This window comes from Triplophysa rosa, linkage group LG1 (assembly GCF_024868665.1).
Source record: "Triplophysa rosa linkage group LG1, Trosa_1v2, whole genome shotgun sequence".
NCBI lineage: Eukaryota > Metazoa > Chordata > Actinopteri > Cypriniformes > Nemacheilidae > Triplophysa > Triplophysa rosa.
Genome location: NC_079890.1, coordinates 5,536,014 through 5,552,687, shown reverse-complemented (window position 1 = coordinate 5,552,687; position 16,674 = coordinate 5,536,014). Strand labels below are relative to the sequence as shown.

General features: G+C 41.8%; 1 protein-coding gene across 3 annotated transcripts in view; it reads right to left on the bottom strand.

Moving 5' to 3' along the window:
• Positions 1 to 16,278, bottom strand: part of gal3st3 (galactose-3-O-sulfotransferase 3) — a 60,472-nt gene extending 44,194 nt beyond the window's left edge. For 2 of the 3 annotated variants that reach the window (XM_057334120.1, XM_057334112.1), the window contains exon 1: positions 16,038 to 16,278. The gene's annotated coding sequence lies outside the window, so the exon portion shown is untranslated. Of the gene's footprint in view, positions 1 to 15,971 lie in introns of all 3 variants that reach the window. The other variant, XM_057334128.1, reaches the window with a different exon arrangement.
• Between the last annotated feature and the right edge of the window lie 396 nt (positions 16,279 to 16,674).

The window sequence follows — 16,674 nt, the reverse complement described above, 5'->3', positions numbered from 1 at the left end:
TTGAATGTTCTATTTAACCCGTGACTGACTTAGCTCCCTTCGCTATCATATGCTAACGTTATCCTCCTATATATACGGTACATTTACGTCAATTCAGGCTGTTGATAAATATTACTGACATCGGCAGTTTTGTCTCGTTCAGTTGGTCTCGATCCCTCTTGAGGAACAACTTTGAAGCTAATCCTGCTTGTACTGTCCCAGGTTGAAAAAGCACTCCGGTTTGAAGTGATTCGCGCAAACAAGCAGGTTTTTACTTATGGTTTCTGATGGATTTCCACTAAAAATAAAATAAATTAACTCCTGTCTCTTCCTAGGTTTGGACTCTGTGCAGCGACTACATTGCATGTTGTCCACGAACTTTAGCCATGGCGTCACGTAACCGCTGTCGCCTGTGAAAACAACAATGGCAGAGCGCAGTGGGTGAAACTGTGTAGATTAAGGGGCAGTAATATTATAATAAAATCCGCTTTGCACATCACAATCGGTGCGAAATTTGAACGGCTCGATTTCTCACATGCTTGCAGGGAAAGGCACACCAAAACAAACTTACTGGGTTCTTATTTTTCACGTTTTCTGGGTTGCTAGATGCCCCGGGGACACGATTATAGCACTTAAACACAGAAAAGGTGGGGTTTTCATCTGATGTCTCCTTTGAACAGAGCAAGATTCACATATTCTAAAAAAAATATTTTATTTTCTAATAGATGTTCTCAAATGAATAATAATAATAAAAGAATAAACAGAATAATCATGTATAATAAATATGAAGAAATTTTGAAAAAAAAGAAGCGTCCATGACTGATGTTTCCATTCTCTGCAACATTTTTGTAAAAATGTAAAACACCTTTACATTAAGCTTCATTTTGTTTGAAGTAACACATCTGCCAGTACCTTCTAAACACTTGAAATCATTAACCCTAAACAGAATCCTGGGTTATCTGTTTCACACCGTTTATAATTTACCAGGGGTTAAGAGATAATGATGTTTCACACTAGAGGTGGGCGGAATGGCCAAAAATCTATTTCACGGAATGAGTAATTTTATTTCAGGGTAACAATATATTTCACGAAACAATCTCCCATTATAATTCTATATTTTATACCTCATTTTTCTTAGATTGATTTAACTAATTTATTTATTACAGTTCATTTAAATGCTCACCATAGTTCAAATGTAGGCAAGTTATGAAAATTTACTAAAGATATCAAATTAAGTTCTGATAATCAGATATATTATTTTTTCATATTTATCTTCTGGCTATACACAGTAGGAAGATAGACAACATATATAACAATAAAGTATGAATATGCACAAACAATGAGAGTACAGTATATGACTAGTGTTATAAACTGGTGTTCATGGGGTCTGTACTGTAGGTCTTTATCGCTGTAGGCTTGTTTTTGCACTGCCTGTCTCTGGTGACTCCTCACGCGTCTCCCAAAACTGGAGGTAGAAGCGCGTCACATCAAATCGCTCACGCGCTCGCGAGCATCATCGTGCATTTCAATGCAAGTTTCACCTTGGCTCGCCTGAAGTTAAATTTGATAAAACTATTAACAGCTTTTCAAAACAACCTGACTTCTGAAATACGTGTTGAGAATGAGCTTTTTTAAATGCTGGCGCAGATCCCTGCACGAGCACTACGGGTGAGAGAGAACGCGCCGGACTGGAGCAGATCACTAAACTACAGACTGAAAGAAGGTCAAAAGAATGTTTGATACGTTCATTTTGTTACGGGTGGATAAATTCATTAGTTTTTTTCAGACTAGCGCCTAATTTGCAGAGAGCCGAGTTAACCACGCCTACTTATTTACATTCCGCGGAATACACGGAATAGAAAAATCTCTTACGGTTGACATTTTATTCCGCGGTAACGAAATATTCCGTCATTCCACCCAGCCCTGTTTCACACTGTACATCACTGAACCCTGGATTAACATTCTTATTTGCATATTTGCGGTGTCAACAGCCATGATTGGATAAAAACTGCAGCGTCAAACTGACTGAATAAAAATAGTGCGATGTCCCTTTAAATAACCGAATACCTCGTTGTTCTGAATCCAGGAGAAGATGACACCTCGCATATCCTTTTTGGCTGTTTTAAGCCTCCTAAGACGTTACTTACAGAGTTTCTGTGTCTGAACACTGCTTGTGAAATGAGGTAAGCACTGTTCAGTTTTTGATTGGGTGTTCGTTGCTAAACGTCTGTTCGTATCATTCTACCCCCGCTTCGTTTCACACTGCACACATTGGTACTGCAATGCAGGGTTAACCCTGCAAAGCGGTGCTTACCCTGCTTCAGAGCAGGGTTTCATAACCCCGGGTAAAATGAACTTTTATATAAAAAATAGAACTTTTGCTCACGGTTCCCCCAATGTGGTTGATAAGCGCAATTGTCTGTTATGAGTGTTGTAAATAACATCGCTGTATAAGCTTCCCCGTGGGCAGCGCAATACACGTGAATTTGTTTACTAAGCTGATGGAACCGTCGAATGCAGAAACGTTGTTTGGAAACCATGTCGCACTCTTCCGCAGGCAGGGGATGGTGGGTCTGTGTGTAGCGACCCGAACACAAAACTTACAAAGTGTGGTTGTAGCCGCATCAGTAGAATTTGTCCAGTTAAGAGTTGTTCTACCACTGAAATAATTAAGAGACATTATTTTAAGGTCGAAAAACTACAAAGTGTTGCTTTAAGGTCTTGTTTTTGAGAAAATTGTTCAAAAACATGTTTAATTGACAGTTTTGAAATTAATACCTTTTAAACATGTCAGGCCTTGTTTTTAATGCCTAATTAAGAAATATGCTGGTGCAAATATTTAAAAATATATGTTTGACATCTTTGAAACCAAGATCTCATGAGAAACCAAAATTTCCACCTGCAATGAATACAGCCAAAACAGACGAGTTGGTGGGAGTAAATGAAAGCAGCATCTTTGATTAAGGAGAGTTAGCAGAGGGTTTTAATATGCGGTGTCACTGTACTGTTACTGATATCCACTCAGGATATCGACTCACTTCTGTTCCCAGTGCGTGTGCACCAAGTGTTGCCCTCCACTCACCCACAGGGGGCTTAACCGCGGGGCTTTGTGTCTGCGTGTGCATGATTATTGAGTTATTGGATCTGTTGCTGGAAAGGAGCATCTGTAATAGACTGAAAGTCAAGCCCTCTTTCTAAAGAGCACTTAATTAATCCTTCACTGGCCTCTGGGCAACCCGGCTACCCGCTTAAAGGCAGGGTGGGTGATCCTGTCCAGAAACATTTTGTGTCATGTTGGTTGGAAATCTCTCTACATCCTGATAGCAATCAAGAAGTATAGTGGTCAAATAATATTTTTATAATTATATATCGTCTGTGAAAGGCATAGGACCAAAAAACATTCGCCCAATCAAAACGTTCTGGCCGAACACTGTGACTGGTCATGTGTACATTTTCAGCCAACGTATTTTGAATACCACTGCGCACCCTGTTCACGCAGACATCATACATCATCAGCGCGCTCACGTCCGCTGTGTCAATGTAGGGAGAATGACGGACAATCAGCAACAATCAAACTTTCCTACGGAACCGACAACACGTAAATCTACCAAACGAAAATCAGTTTTTGAAAAATCAGTGACGAAAAAACATCTGGATCATGAAAGAGGAAAAACTCGAATTAACATCGGTTCAGCTTTTACACGATGGAGACAGCTCTGGCAGGCAAAGGGTCTTAAAGACGATACCATGGTTGCACATGCTTCGAGGCGTGACTTTGGACGGCGAATCGCATAGAGGGTGGGATTATAATTTCAGTGCTAGAAGGCTAAAATTAGCACCTTTCCAAATCAACCACCCCACCTTTAAGCCTTAGGGAAATAAAAATGTATTTTTTTATTTTTGGTGCAGTATGTAAATGTGTAGCTGTGTATATTCTGAGCAGTGCGGAACATCATTCACATCAGAGACAATGGGTCTCATTCACTAATAATTGCGTAGATTTTTAGTATTCATATGTACATTTGAATTTATCACGAAAACTTTCCGCCTAATTCACAACATGTGTGTACGCACATGAATTTGTTCTTAACCTCATTCCTAATGTTAGTGAATTTTGAGTATTCTAAATGAGCGGCCGTGTGCACAAGTTTAGTCAATTGCATAAAACGCACCCAGTCCATCTCCATATTAGGGCTTTCCGCCTAACCTTTCCTTTACCACCTGTCGTCACTTAAGTCAAAAATACTCCAGGCAACCCCACGTGACGCTGTCTACAGACGCGCACTCAAGTAATTCCAAGTGCACAGTCCTCAAAATCAATTCATACACAATAAAACACCTTTTATACAGACACGCAGTTTACAGAGTTCTCGTTAGCCGGCTGTAAAAGTGTTGTTATTCAGAGAAACCTCGCAGCTCGAGCTATAGTCTAACGCAGCTTTACTTACTCTTTCACATATGATAAAATAATTTGAAAATTAAACATACATCTAAGCGTAATTATGTACGTGTCATGGTTCTGCCCCACCTTGTCTTGCTTCTCTTGACCTAGTGGCAGAACCATGATAGAACCTCTTGTTTTATGTGGAGAGTGACGTTTTGTCCCTGTTGGTCTTCCACTCTCCGGTGTGGCGTCTCTGTTCCCGCCCTTTCGTCTCCTCGTTATTGTTTGTTAATTAGTTCATGTCCTGCACCTGTCCCCTCTTGATTTATCCCCTTTATAATGCCCTTGTGTCTTCTGTCTCGTGCTGGTTCATTGTACTGTGTCGTGTTTGTGTAATGTGGTGAGTTCCTGTCTTTGAGTTAGTTTAGTTTATTTTGTAGTTGTGATGTGTTTTAGTCTAGTCCTGTTATTTTAGTTAGTCTTGTTCCTGTTTCCATGTTTGTTACTTTACCCCCACGTGGGTCTTTGTTTTGTTGCTTATTATTTATTAAAATTTGTGTTAACCCCTTACCCGCTGTCTGCACTTGGGTCCTCTGTCCTTGTCTTCGTGTCTCTCACCACCCTCCGTTCATGACAGTACGTATATATATATATATATATATATTAGGGCTGTCAACGTTAACGCATGCGATTAATTTTTTCAAATTAACGCGTGAAAAATATTTAACGCAATTAACGCAGCATCCGTTTGTTTTGACATTTTTTGTCTAGCGTTACATTATGTAATCACGCTCTTATTCGTGTACAGGCTTTTAAACCACTTAAGCGCGATTTTAAACAGTTGCTTTGACGCGTTCAATGAAGATAGACAGCTTCTAAACTGTGGGACGCGGCAAAACGCAACGCGAGGTCCAGTCTGGTGTAAACAGTCACGGGCTGAAGGCTGCGTCGGTGAATCTCTGTCAGACAGCGCATCCGTGTTAAGTTCTCTTTCGTGCTTGAATGGATAAAACCACACAAGATTATGTCAGAAAGCCCGTTTTGTCTAGCATTTTCTTAAGCACAGACTTCAAAGTGTAAAATAAAATCTTAAATGAATGCAAAGAGTTGTGAAAATGGGAGTGCGGTGACGGTCAGATCTGCGTACTGAGACAGCTCTTAAAGGGGCCACGTTCTTAAACGTGCTGCTGTGACTCCTGTCACTAATGTTAATCAAAGAACAAAATAAAAGAAGAAATCAATGTGATTTTGTAGCTTTAATGAGAATTCTTCTGCATTTAATTTATAATTTAGCATTAAAGACTGTAAAGTGTTTGAGAACTTCCTTCAATTTCTGTATATTTCATGATAGCTCTCAATTATATTGTTGAATGGCTATAATTAATGTTAAAATAATCAATTTAATAGAGACATCAGTTACAGTACTAATATCAAAATGTTTTCTTTCATTCATAAAATGAGCTGTTAAAGAAATATGTTGTTTCTACATTAATTTGAAGATTAAATGTGAAATTATTCACGATATGTAAAGTATGACGTTTTAAAAGATATTTTAATTGGTCTATTTGTGTTGTAACTCGTGGGAAAGGTTCTAATCATCTTAGAAATATAGCTGTGATTAATCGTTTAATTTTCATTAGATGGCATGACAGCATCACTACAAAGTTATACACTCACCTAAAGGATTATTAGGAACACCTGTTCAATTTCTCATTAATGCAATTATCTAATCAACCAATCACATGGCAGTTGCTTCAATGCATTTAGGGGTGTGGTCCTGGTCAAGACAATCTCCTGAACTCCAAACTGAATGTCAGAATGGGAAAGAAAGGTGATTTAAGCAATTTTGAGCGTGGCATGGTTGTTGGTGCCAGACGGGCCGGTCTGAGTATTTCACAATCTGCTCAGTTACTGGGATTTTCACGCACAACCATTTCTAGGGTTTACAAAGAATGGTGTGAAAAGGGAAAAACATCCAGTATGCGGCAGTCCTGTGGGCGAAAATGCCTTGTTGATGCTAGAGGTCAGAGGAGAATGGGCCGACTGATTCAAGCTGATAGAAGAGCAACTTTGACTGAAATAACCACTCGTTACAACCGAGGTATGCAGCAAAGCATTTGTGAAGCCACAACACGCACAACCTTGAGGCAGATGGGCTACAACAGCAGAAGACCCCACCGGGTACCACTCATCTCCACTACAAATAGGAAAAAGAGGCTACAATTTGCACGAGCTCACCAAAATTGGACAGTTGAAGACTGGAAAAATGTTGCCTGGTCTGATGAGTCTCGATTTCTGTTGAGACATTCAAATGGTAGAGTCAGAATTTGGCGTAAACAGAATGAGAACATGGATCCATCATGCCTTGTTACCACTGTGCAGGCTGGTGGTGGTGGTGTAATGGTGTGGGGGATGTTTTCTTGGCACACTTTAGGCCCCTTAGTGCCAATTGGGCATCGTTTAAATGCCACGGCCTACCTGAGCATTGTTTCTGACCATGTCCATCCCTTTATGACCACCATGTACCCATCCTCTAATGGCTACTTCCAGCAGGATAATGCACCATGTCACAAAGCTCGAATCATTTCAAATTGGTTTCTTGAACATGACAATGAGTTCACTGTACTAGAATGGCCCCCACAGTCACCAGATCTCAACCCGATAGAACATCTTTGGGATGTGGTGGAACGGGAGCTTCGTGCCCTGGATGTGCATCCCACAAATCTCCATCAACTGCAAGATGCTATCCTATCAATATGGGCCAACATTTCTAAAGAATGCTTTCAGCACCTTGTTGAATCAATGCCACGTAGAATTAAGGCAGTTCTGAAGGCGAAAGGGGGTCAAACACCGTATTAGTATGGTGTTCCTAATAATCCTTTAGGTGAGTGTATATATATATGATTAAAACAACACATTTTACTTATCAGTTAATATTTATATACAGTATATCTCTTTTGATTATTTTGCAATCTAACATTTTACAGTATAAATTTACACAATTTTATAAAAATGCATACCATAGATAACGTGATATCATTTAATCCACCGGCTTCTCAAATCGATTACAAAAACAAAGAGATGCTATTTGTAGCATCAAAAATATGATTGCATATTAATGAAGTAAATGTGTTTGTATGACCATTTTTAATTGATTTTTTTCATTACAAACATAACAACTGCAAAGCATGAAAATATTGAATTACTGTAATGATACATTAATTTGATATATTTTTTATTTATCATATCTGCCTTTTTTATGCTCTAATGTAGGGTGACCATATGTGCCATTTTTCCCATACATATCAGGATTTCGGGTGCGTCCTCCGGAGGTCGCAATTTTCCACCATTTCACGAGTTCGCCTATGCAGATAATGGTGTAGGTTTGAGAGTAAGCGTATTTGGCGTGCTGTCGGGAAGAGGGCTCCGAGCTCGTTCGTTCTTCCGAGCTCAGAGCACCCCCCCCCTGTCCGGGGTGATGTCTGCTGCTGCAGAACGTAGATGGAGGCACGGGCCCTTGTGGGGCGGTCGCTGCTGCGATGCTGGCCTCTAAGTGAGTGATGTCTGCTGCTGCAGAACATAGATGGAGGCACAGGCTCCTGTGGGGGCGGTCGCTGCTGCGATACTGGCCTCTAGATGAGTGGTCTGGAATGAAGGTGTTTGGCCAGAGATAACGGGATGAGGGTAGGTTGCTGCTAGATGATCCGGGAGATTAGGGTCCGATGGGTTTCTTTGATGAGGGAGCGGTCCAACCGGATGTAGCTTTTGAAAGCCTCTGACGTCCAGCGGCCATGTGCTTGTATCTGAGGCTGGGAGAGACCTTTTTGGGCGGCTGTGCCAAAATAGCTGCACCGATGCGAAAGGAATGGCTAAAGAAATGTTCTGCGGGGATTCCAGATTGGAGCAAGACGGTTTTGAGATTATTTTGGAACCAAAAACGTGAGGCTGGACGACTGGAGTCGTCTATGAAGAGAGGGTCGGATGGGGATTTTGCCTGTGATCTTTTGAAATGTAGGCAGGCAAGGAGGGTTTGCTAAGGCTGGATGGGTGATTGAAGGTTGAATATGTAGATGAAATGGCCTCTTTTGAATTGATCTGTCTTACTTTGCTTAATGTGAAAAGAGATTGTTTCTGCATCAAACACTGCCAATTCAGAGATGGTGGGGTGAAATGAAGGATTAAAGCTGGACGTGGTGGTCATTTCGGAGCGTCTGAGAAACCCAAAAAAGGCCAGGGTGAACATGGTGTCGAGCGTGCGGGCGGTGTGGGTGGAGTGGTAGCCTCTGCGGAGGGTAGAAATGCATTTGGTCAATATATCCAAAGTTATAGGTTGTCTTGTGTCCGGGAGGGTGGGTTGAGCTCTTTGGATTCCTTTGATGAGCATGGAGGCTTGAGAACTGGCTATAGCTGGGCAGGTTGAGTTGAAAATGAGTTTGTGGAAAAATTGGTTTCCGCTTAGGTACCCTTTAATTGTGCTGGCTTGAAGGTTTTTGTTGATATTCAGGAAGGATATGAATGAGGGGATGGTAAGCAGAGAGAACTCGGGAAAGGGCATGTTGTATGTTTGGTGGAATGACTTAAAACTCCTGCACGCGGTTAGGGAAGACTGAAGAGTTCTGGGGGAGACGGCTTGGATAATAGAATTGAGGGAAGAGTCTAGGAGAGTTCTTAGTGGGTGATTTACGGGAATATCAGTTCCGAATAAGGAGGTACTGGTGTTGGCAGGGGGTCCGCATCCGGTACCAGCAGCTTGAATTTCTGGAAGGCAAAACGGGAAAGAGCATTGGCTATTTGGTTTATAGAACCAGGAACATGTTTAGCAGTAAAAATGAATTGATCACAAGCTGAAATCCAGCTGAGGTGTCTAAGGAAAGGCAATCAGTGCGGGAGAATGGGAACGGCCTTTATTGATGCAGTGCACTGTCGCTTCGTTGTTGCAATGAACGGTAATGATGGAAGCGGACTACTCCTTCCCCCACAAAAAAACCGCGACTACCGTACAGCTTGAATAAGGCTGAGGATGAGAGTGGCTGCTGTAATTCTAGGAGCTGGGGGGGGGGCACGTGGAGGCGAACCAGCGTCCTTGGTAACAGCCTCCGAATGCGACGGAGGGGGTGGCGTTGGTAAACAATTGAATGTCAACGGGGAGAGAGCGCATGTCATTGTAAAAGAAGGACAAACCGTTCCATTGATTGAGGAATTTTATCCACAAACTGAGCTCGTCGCGGCATGAGCTGATTAGGGTTATTAAGTCCTCTAAGGTGTGAGCTGAGGAAGCGAGGGAGAGGAGGTGCGAAACAAACGGGCGGCCTTGGGGGATGATACGCATCGCGAAATTAAGGTGGCCGAGAACGGATAATAATTCGGGTTTGGAACAACGGGGGTTGTTCAGGATAGTGGAAGCGATCAAAATTGATCTATCAATTTTTTCCTTGGGCAAGGATGCCTGAAAGTTCAGCGAATTCAAATTGATGCCCAAGAATTCGATTGACGTACTCGGACCCGAGGTTTTATCTTGGGCGTGTGGAATGCCGAGCTTGGCGAAGACTTTTTGGACTATCGAGAGATGCGCAGCTGGGATTGAGTCGGGGGGCGAGATTACTAAAAAGTCGTCTAGAAGGTAAATGAGGTACGGAATTGAGTAGTTGTTAGAGAGAATCCAACAGATTGCCTCTGACAGCATGTCGAAAATTTTAGGCATGCCGAAAGTGAGGTGAACGGAAAAATTGAATTGATTGCGCCAGTAAATGCCGAACAAATGCCAAAAGTCTGGATGAATGGGCATTACTTTAAATGCGGAGGTGATGTCGACTTTGGCGAGCCAGGAGCCGCGTCCGGCGGTTTTAATGAGTTTAATGGTTTGGTCGATGTTGTGGTAGAGAAGAGAAAACTCCTCGAGCGGAATGAGGCTGTTAATGCTCGGAAACTGAGAATTATGGGGGGGACGACAGGTCGAATATGAGGCGTTTTTTGGCAGAAAATTTTCTGGTAGCTACGCCGATGGGGCTGATGCGGAAGATTTTAAAGGGAGGAGCGGCGAAGGGGCCGATCATGAAGTTTGACTCGATTTCACTTTTAATTAGAAGATCGACCGTTTCGGTTCAGCAAGCGCGGACTGAAGGTTGGGGCAGACTAGGCTATCGGAAGGTTACCTCTCGATACCGGGGTTGAAGCCGTTTGAGAGACCGGACAGAACATAATCAGTAAAGCGAGTGTCGGGGTGAAGAGACAATTCAGCAGACAAACTTAAAACATTCACAGGAGTCGATAAATACTATTCACAATATTTATTTGCAGATTTGGAAAATAGACATACAATGTGGGCGTGCGCACCGCCGCAGAAGTTGCAAACGTGCAGGAAGCGGCACCGCTGTCGTGAGCAAGCGCCGATGTTGAACTTCCTGCATGGTTCGAGGCTGGATGCCTGTCGGTGATCAGAATCAGGCAGAGGTGGGTTGGCGGGATATGTTGGGAAGCATGAGACGTAGCCTGTGGATTTGGTGTGAGGTGAGTCCAGGCGGGGGTAATGGATGAGTGAACTAAAGGGCAAGAAGTGGTGCTGTGGGCGACAGATCTGCAGACCACGCATGAAATGTTCCTGCAACCGAGGAAAACTTGGTTGTGAAGCTCAGTGTCCAGTGCCCCCCAGTAAGGACACTGGTTCCGCTGAGTTACGCGGATGGTGCATTTGGTGGAAAATATACGGTGATAGGTGTAGAAATGGGTTCCCCCGTAAAATGGCATGGTAGTCTCCGAGCTCGCACCTCCTGTGAGGGAATGCCGTGCAGATTACCTCGAGGTAGCGTGAAAAAGCTACGGTGAATTCTGGAAATGTTAAGGTGCGTGAACTGCTATGCGTTGTGTTTTTTAGGGTGAGAGATCACCGTAGGTGATTTGGTGATCTGCTGACGGAGGTGAGAGTGGAGATAAAAGAGAGTAGAAGTCTACATCTGCACCTGCGAGTATCTGCGACCTGATTCTTGCTGAGACGGGAGGCGGCTCCAGGGCCGGGGCGTTGGGCGGGACCGGCATTGCTGCTGCAGATGACAGTGAGAAGGAGGGACGTGCCTGAGGGAGAGACATGAGCGAGGGAACAGCGGCCGCTGGGGCTGCTTGCGGGGGAAATCTCATGCTAATGCCGTTGTCTGGGCCAGGGACTAGAGGGAAAGCGGGGAAGCCGTGAGCCTGATCCAGCGTCGCCAGTGGAGGCAGACTCGCACTGGAGTTCAACGGCGGGGCAGCGGGCCATTGACATGGAAGGGGATTGGAGGAGGAGATCGGGAGGATGTGTGGGTGAGCCGAGGCCACTTGCGGAGCCATGCTCGCGCTGCTGGGGCGGCTCAAGGTGTGGCGGGCTTGAATGGTGCCCGGAGATGCTGCCTGCTGGAGCTCGGCTGAGCGGGGATGAGACTGCAGGCGAGTGGATGTGGCGTCCGGGGCAGGGACCGCTGCAGCGGCTTTCAGACCGGAGGCCCCTCATCGTTGGAGTTGGTGTTTGATCCGGCCGTAAATATGGGAAATTACGGACCTGCCTCGGCTTTCCTGTGGCCTTCGACGGAGTGGCAGGTTGTGCCGTCAGGGAATCCGGCTGCAGGGAGGTGTACAAACCGTACAGTTCGGCCTTGTTCATCCGTCGGGAAAAGTGGACGTCTGCGTTGATTAGCGCTTGCCATAATCCTAGGACAGTCCACATTTATATAGGCGGGACGGAGGGGAGGATGGACGCATAGGAGGATGCTGGAGACCGCAACTCAAAGCCGCAAGTAAACATGGCGCACAGTCTGTCTTTCACGGCTCGTTTATACTCGCATGTGTGTCCACCTGCTGACTGACGTGCATCTCTCATGTCCGCTGACTGCACGCGCGTGCACACGCACCATGTACTGTACAGACAAAAAGATGCACTGTAGTTCATCTCTCGCTGCTCCGTCTACATGGGGGATGTATGCTAACAGTAGAGATGCACCGATTGCAATTTTCTTTGCCGATTCCGATTTCCGATATTATTACAAGTGAAACCTGCCGATTCCGATTTTCTATCCACAAACTATAATTGACAGTATACTGTATATAAAACCATATTAACTTTTCTTCAATACACATTTTTTTTATTTTCATTTAATAAATGATTGAAGATTACAATTTCCCCAAATTTCCCTAAATGCAGTTCTCCAAGCTGCATTAAATTACAGAATCTTCTCTTTCCCAAACAACTCTTAAACTGAATAACTCTGTGACTGAAAAGAAGTACAAATAATAAAATATAACTAAACATGTCACTTAATTTACCTTTTTCATTTTTGTACTCATCTCACAAAAGTCTAAGATAACAATAAAATACTTCAACTTTATTCTCATCTGTTTCCGTTTATGAAACTAACATTGCTTTATTTATTTTTTTCTGAAATTTAAAATAAATTGTCTTTATCTTGTGTCTGTAGGATTAAAAGAAGTGGGTTGATTTTTGCTGACATGCATTTTTTTTAGTAGCGGACAAAAATGTTGAAAACAAGTTCTTTCCAATTCAATTAAATATGTCATATCTTTCTTTTATATCCTCTTTTTATATACTTCAGGCACTGCAAGAAACATGTCATAACCAGTTATTAGTCTTAATACACATCAATAAAAAATTAGCTGAAGAATGATGACATGGATTATATGGATGAAAAGAAATGCAGCAAACTGACTCACAGGAGCTAAATTAGCACATGGGTCAGAGGAAAGGTTGGTTGCCTTGGTCGCAAGGGATGCAGGGAGAAGATGGTAAGTTTAATGTGTGCAGCAAATTAGTCAAGACATATGAAGCAAGCGGGCACGTTTATGAAAGCAAAAACACACACTCTGTCCCTGCTTTCACTATTCTCTGCGGCAGCGGAGAATCCACCAGTAAATATTTAATCACAAGCAATCTAATCAGATTCCCGCTTTAAATGCCAACACATACCAGTGCTGCAGAAACAGAAGAGCGACTGTGCAACCAGATGCCGCGCAGACACTCTCTGTCTCTCACCTTTCTTCCTTAAGCACCCAGAATACAAGCGAGGATAAATATGAGATAAAAAGGTGTTTTAGAAAAGTTTTCAATTTCTATGACAATCACAAAGATAAAGAACATAACCTGACATTAAACTCAAAATATATATGCTGCATAAATTATTTTAAGGATTAATTTTACGTTGCCCCTTTAGGGCTGATTGAAGGGTCTGTTAATAATGTAACAGAGTCATGTAATTGATCTTAGCAGAACACACTTTCTCCTATTGACTTTCAGTGAGAGGAGCGATCAAATGTCCCCGCTACTGTCGACAAGAACTCCGTTTCACAATATATTACATAACATTAATTAGGGCATGACAATATGTAAAAATCCTGAGTAGTTTTTTTTTTATTATACTTGGCATTTATCTCAAAACTTCTGTATTAGGAACGATGTTGAATCAGGGATGAACAGTACATTTGAATTCATTTGATTCACAAAAAATAACTTATCCCAGCCCCTAATCTTATCAAGCCTAACAGCATTTTTGTTGTTATACCATACCAGCAGTCATGAGAAAGGAACAAAATGTCAGTCATGACTTAATGGCCAAACAAATAATAAAAAACCTGAAATATTTATAATGTTTCCTAATTGCAACATCTTAAAAAAATGCAGGTTATGCTTGGAGCAATAATTTGTTTGCATCTATTGTACCAATAGTAGTGGGTTTCCAACCCCAATTCTACAAGGACCATGTCTACTGGTTAATGCTTTCACTGTCCCTTAAAAGGATGACAATTTTCATCATTTATTCACCCTCATGTCATTTGAAACCTGTTTGAGAAATGTCTCGAGAAATGTCTTGAGAAACGTATAATGGAAGTCAATGGCACCAACATCCTTCAAAATATCTTCTTTTGTGCACTGCAGAAGAAAGTCATACAGGTTTGGAGTGACATGAGTGTGAGTAAATGAAACAATTGTCATTATTGGGTGAACTGTTTCTTTAATTTTGTTTACTGGAAGAAATCGTCTGGTATTAGACTATTCTGTTTATTTTAAAGATTTTGAAGATTGTCTCTGTGGTATTTTCAGCAAATTGTTTTTATTTGAATAGGAAACGAACGATATTACTTGTATATCACTTCATTCAGATTTACATTTCCTACAGTTGTGTATCAGATGTAAGGACTGAAACTCAGGGCTTTTGATTGTTATATCTATAGACGGAGCCACGCTATACTTCTGTGGTGAGACAAGAATATTGTTAGCCTGAAGATATTTAAATGTTTATTCTTCTGTCAATAAAAATCTGCTTTAATATTGTGTTGAAGTCATTGGTTATATTTCAATATCTATAATGTATGATGTTGAGGTAGGCCTACACACAGTGTGGTTTTATTAGACATGATATACTGTGCTGTTTAAATCGAAAATTAGGCTACTTCAGTAATGAAAAAGGAATTATTAGACTAAAAGAATAATCTAATGCATTGATTTCATCCTCCATATTGTGTGGGATGATGTATTTTACTTCTTTTAATTAGATTAGACAAGCGATGGATAAAAACACAGCATGGATGTATTCATTACTGACGTGTAGTGAGGCCAAACGGACCCGAGAAAAATATTTTAGGCTAACGTTCTGGGAACGTTCCCCTAACGTTAGTTTTTGGTTCCCAGAAAGTTTTTTAAGGTTTGTTTTTGGTCATCTTTACGGAAATAAAACGTTAGTTTCATGGTTTTTATAATGTTAGGGGAACGTTCCCCTAACGTTAGTTTTTGGTTCCCAGAACGTTATGGATACCAGAAACTAACGTTCTATTTCCGTAAAGAAAACTTTCCTGGAGAACGAAAAACGAACCTTAGAAAATAACGTTCTGGTAATCAAAAACTAATGTTAGGGGAACGTTCTGGTAATCAAAAATTGTTAGCTGGGTTTTGCCTTTACAAGTTTAAGGTAATCAATTCCATTGCTCTTTTTATAGGCTATACTTCTGTGCATTTCACAATGGTGAGCACACAAACTGCTAAAATATATCTGCGATTGCAAATCTGCATTTAATTTAAAAGCGCCGGACGATTTGCATTGAACTTAGCCTATAAACAATATAACGGTACAAGCCTCCTCCGAACAAACACTTTTAAATGCGCATCTTTTAGATTTGCACACATCGTGCAGCGTTTAGTACAAACGAGCATTTAAGCTCGTTTTATATTAATAATGCTTAAACCCAGCACATATTCATTAAAATCCAGCAGATGAGATAAGACCATCAAACGTGGGTCACAGCTCATACGGAATCCAGATGTCTTGCTGCCCAAACGGATCATCACAGGAACGTTAGGCTACTAGATACCGTCACTAAAAATGTGACGCACGCAAACTAAATATAAAGATTTAAGCAAACCATGCCATTACAGCATACACTCGTGTGATCAATATCTGTTTAACGTTACCAGCTACCCATCATTAAAAACCAGTCAAGTGCTCGAGGGGACGCCGATGTTTGTATGGATTTCTGATAAAACGCATCGGTAAGCATCATCATGCACGCATACGTGAAACAGATGCGTGACATAGCAAAATAGCCGTTACAAAAGAATTATGATAAAATGACTTACACGTGTGCGGTTATGCAGCACAAACCGTGATGAAGCAATACGGTGGCAGGTTGTTTTCGCACCTACCTTTGTCATCTCACGCCTGGTAGATTGATTGAAGGAGCAGTTTTGGTTCTCCGCAGTGAAATAAATCCGATGCACTGTAAATTCGCTCGTTTGCGGTTATTTGAGTTCAGAACAGGAGGACCCGAAACACTTGAGACGCTGAGGTGTTTTGTAGGTCATTTCAGATGCATCTGGACTGATATTAGCGCATGGGTCGCCACTGCTCTGTGCCATCAACGCTGCACGCGATTATATCGCGCCGCCTCATTCTGGACTGACGCACACGACCCTAGATGCAGGGGCTAAAATGAACTTTTGACCAAATCCAAATATTTACCAAATCTGATTAATTGGAACAGTTCAATCATAAATTAAAATTCTATTACCATTACAGTACATCACTTTAAGCAGCCTATAGGGTTTTACCATGTAGTAAGCAGAAAACAGGTCAAGTTTGAAATTACTAGAATACGTGGTATTATTGCAAATATTCCTTCTATTATGAATCGATATGGTGTGTTATGAGAGAAAGAGCTGCACAAGTATATGACAAAGCATAGTTATTTATAGAGTGTACCTGTAAAAACGTGTGAATGTTTTTGTTCCTCATATTTTCATTTTTGGTCATGGCAGGATTGTGTTTGTTTTGTCTGCAGCT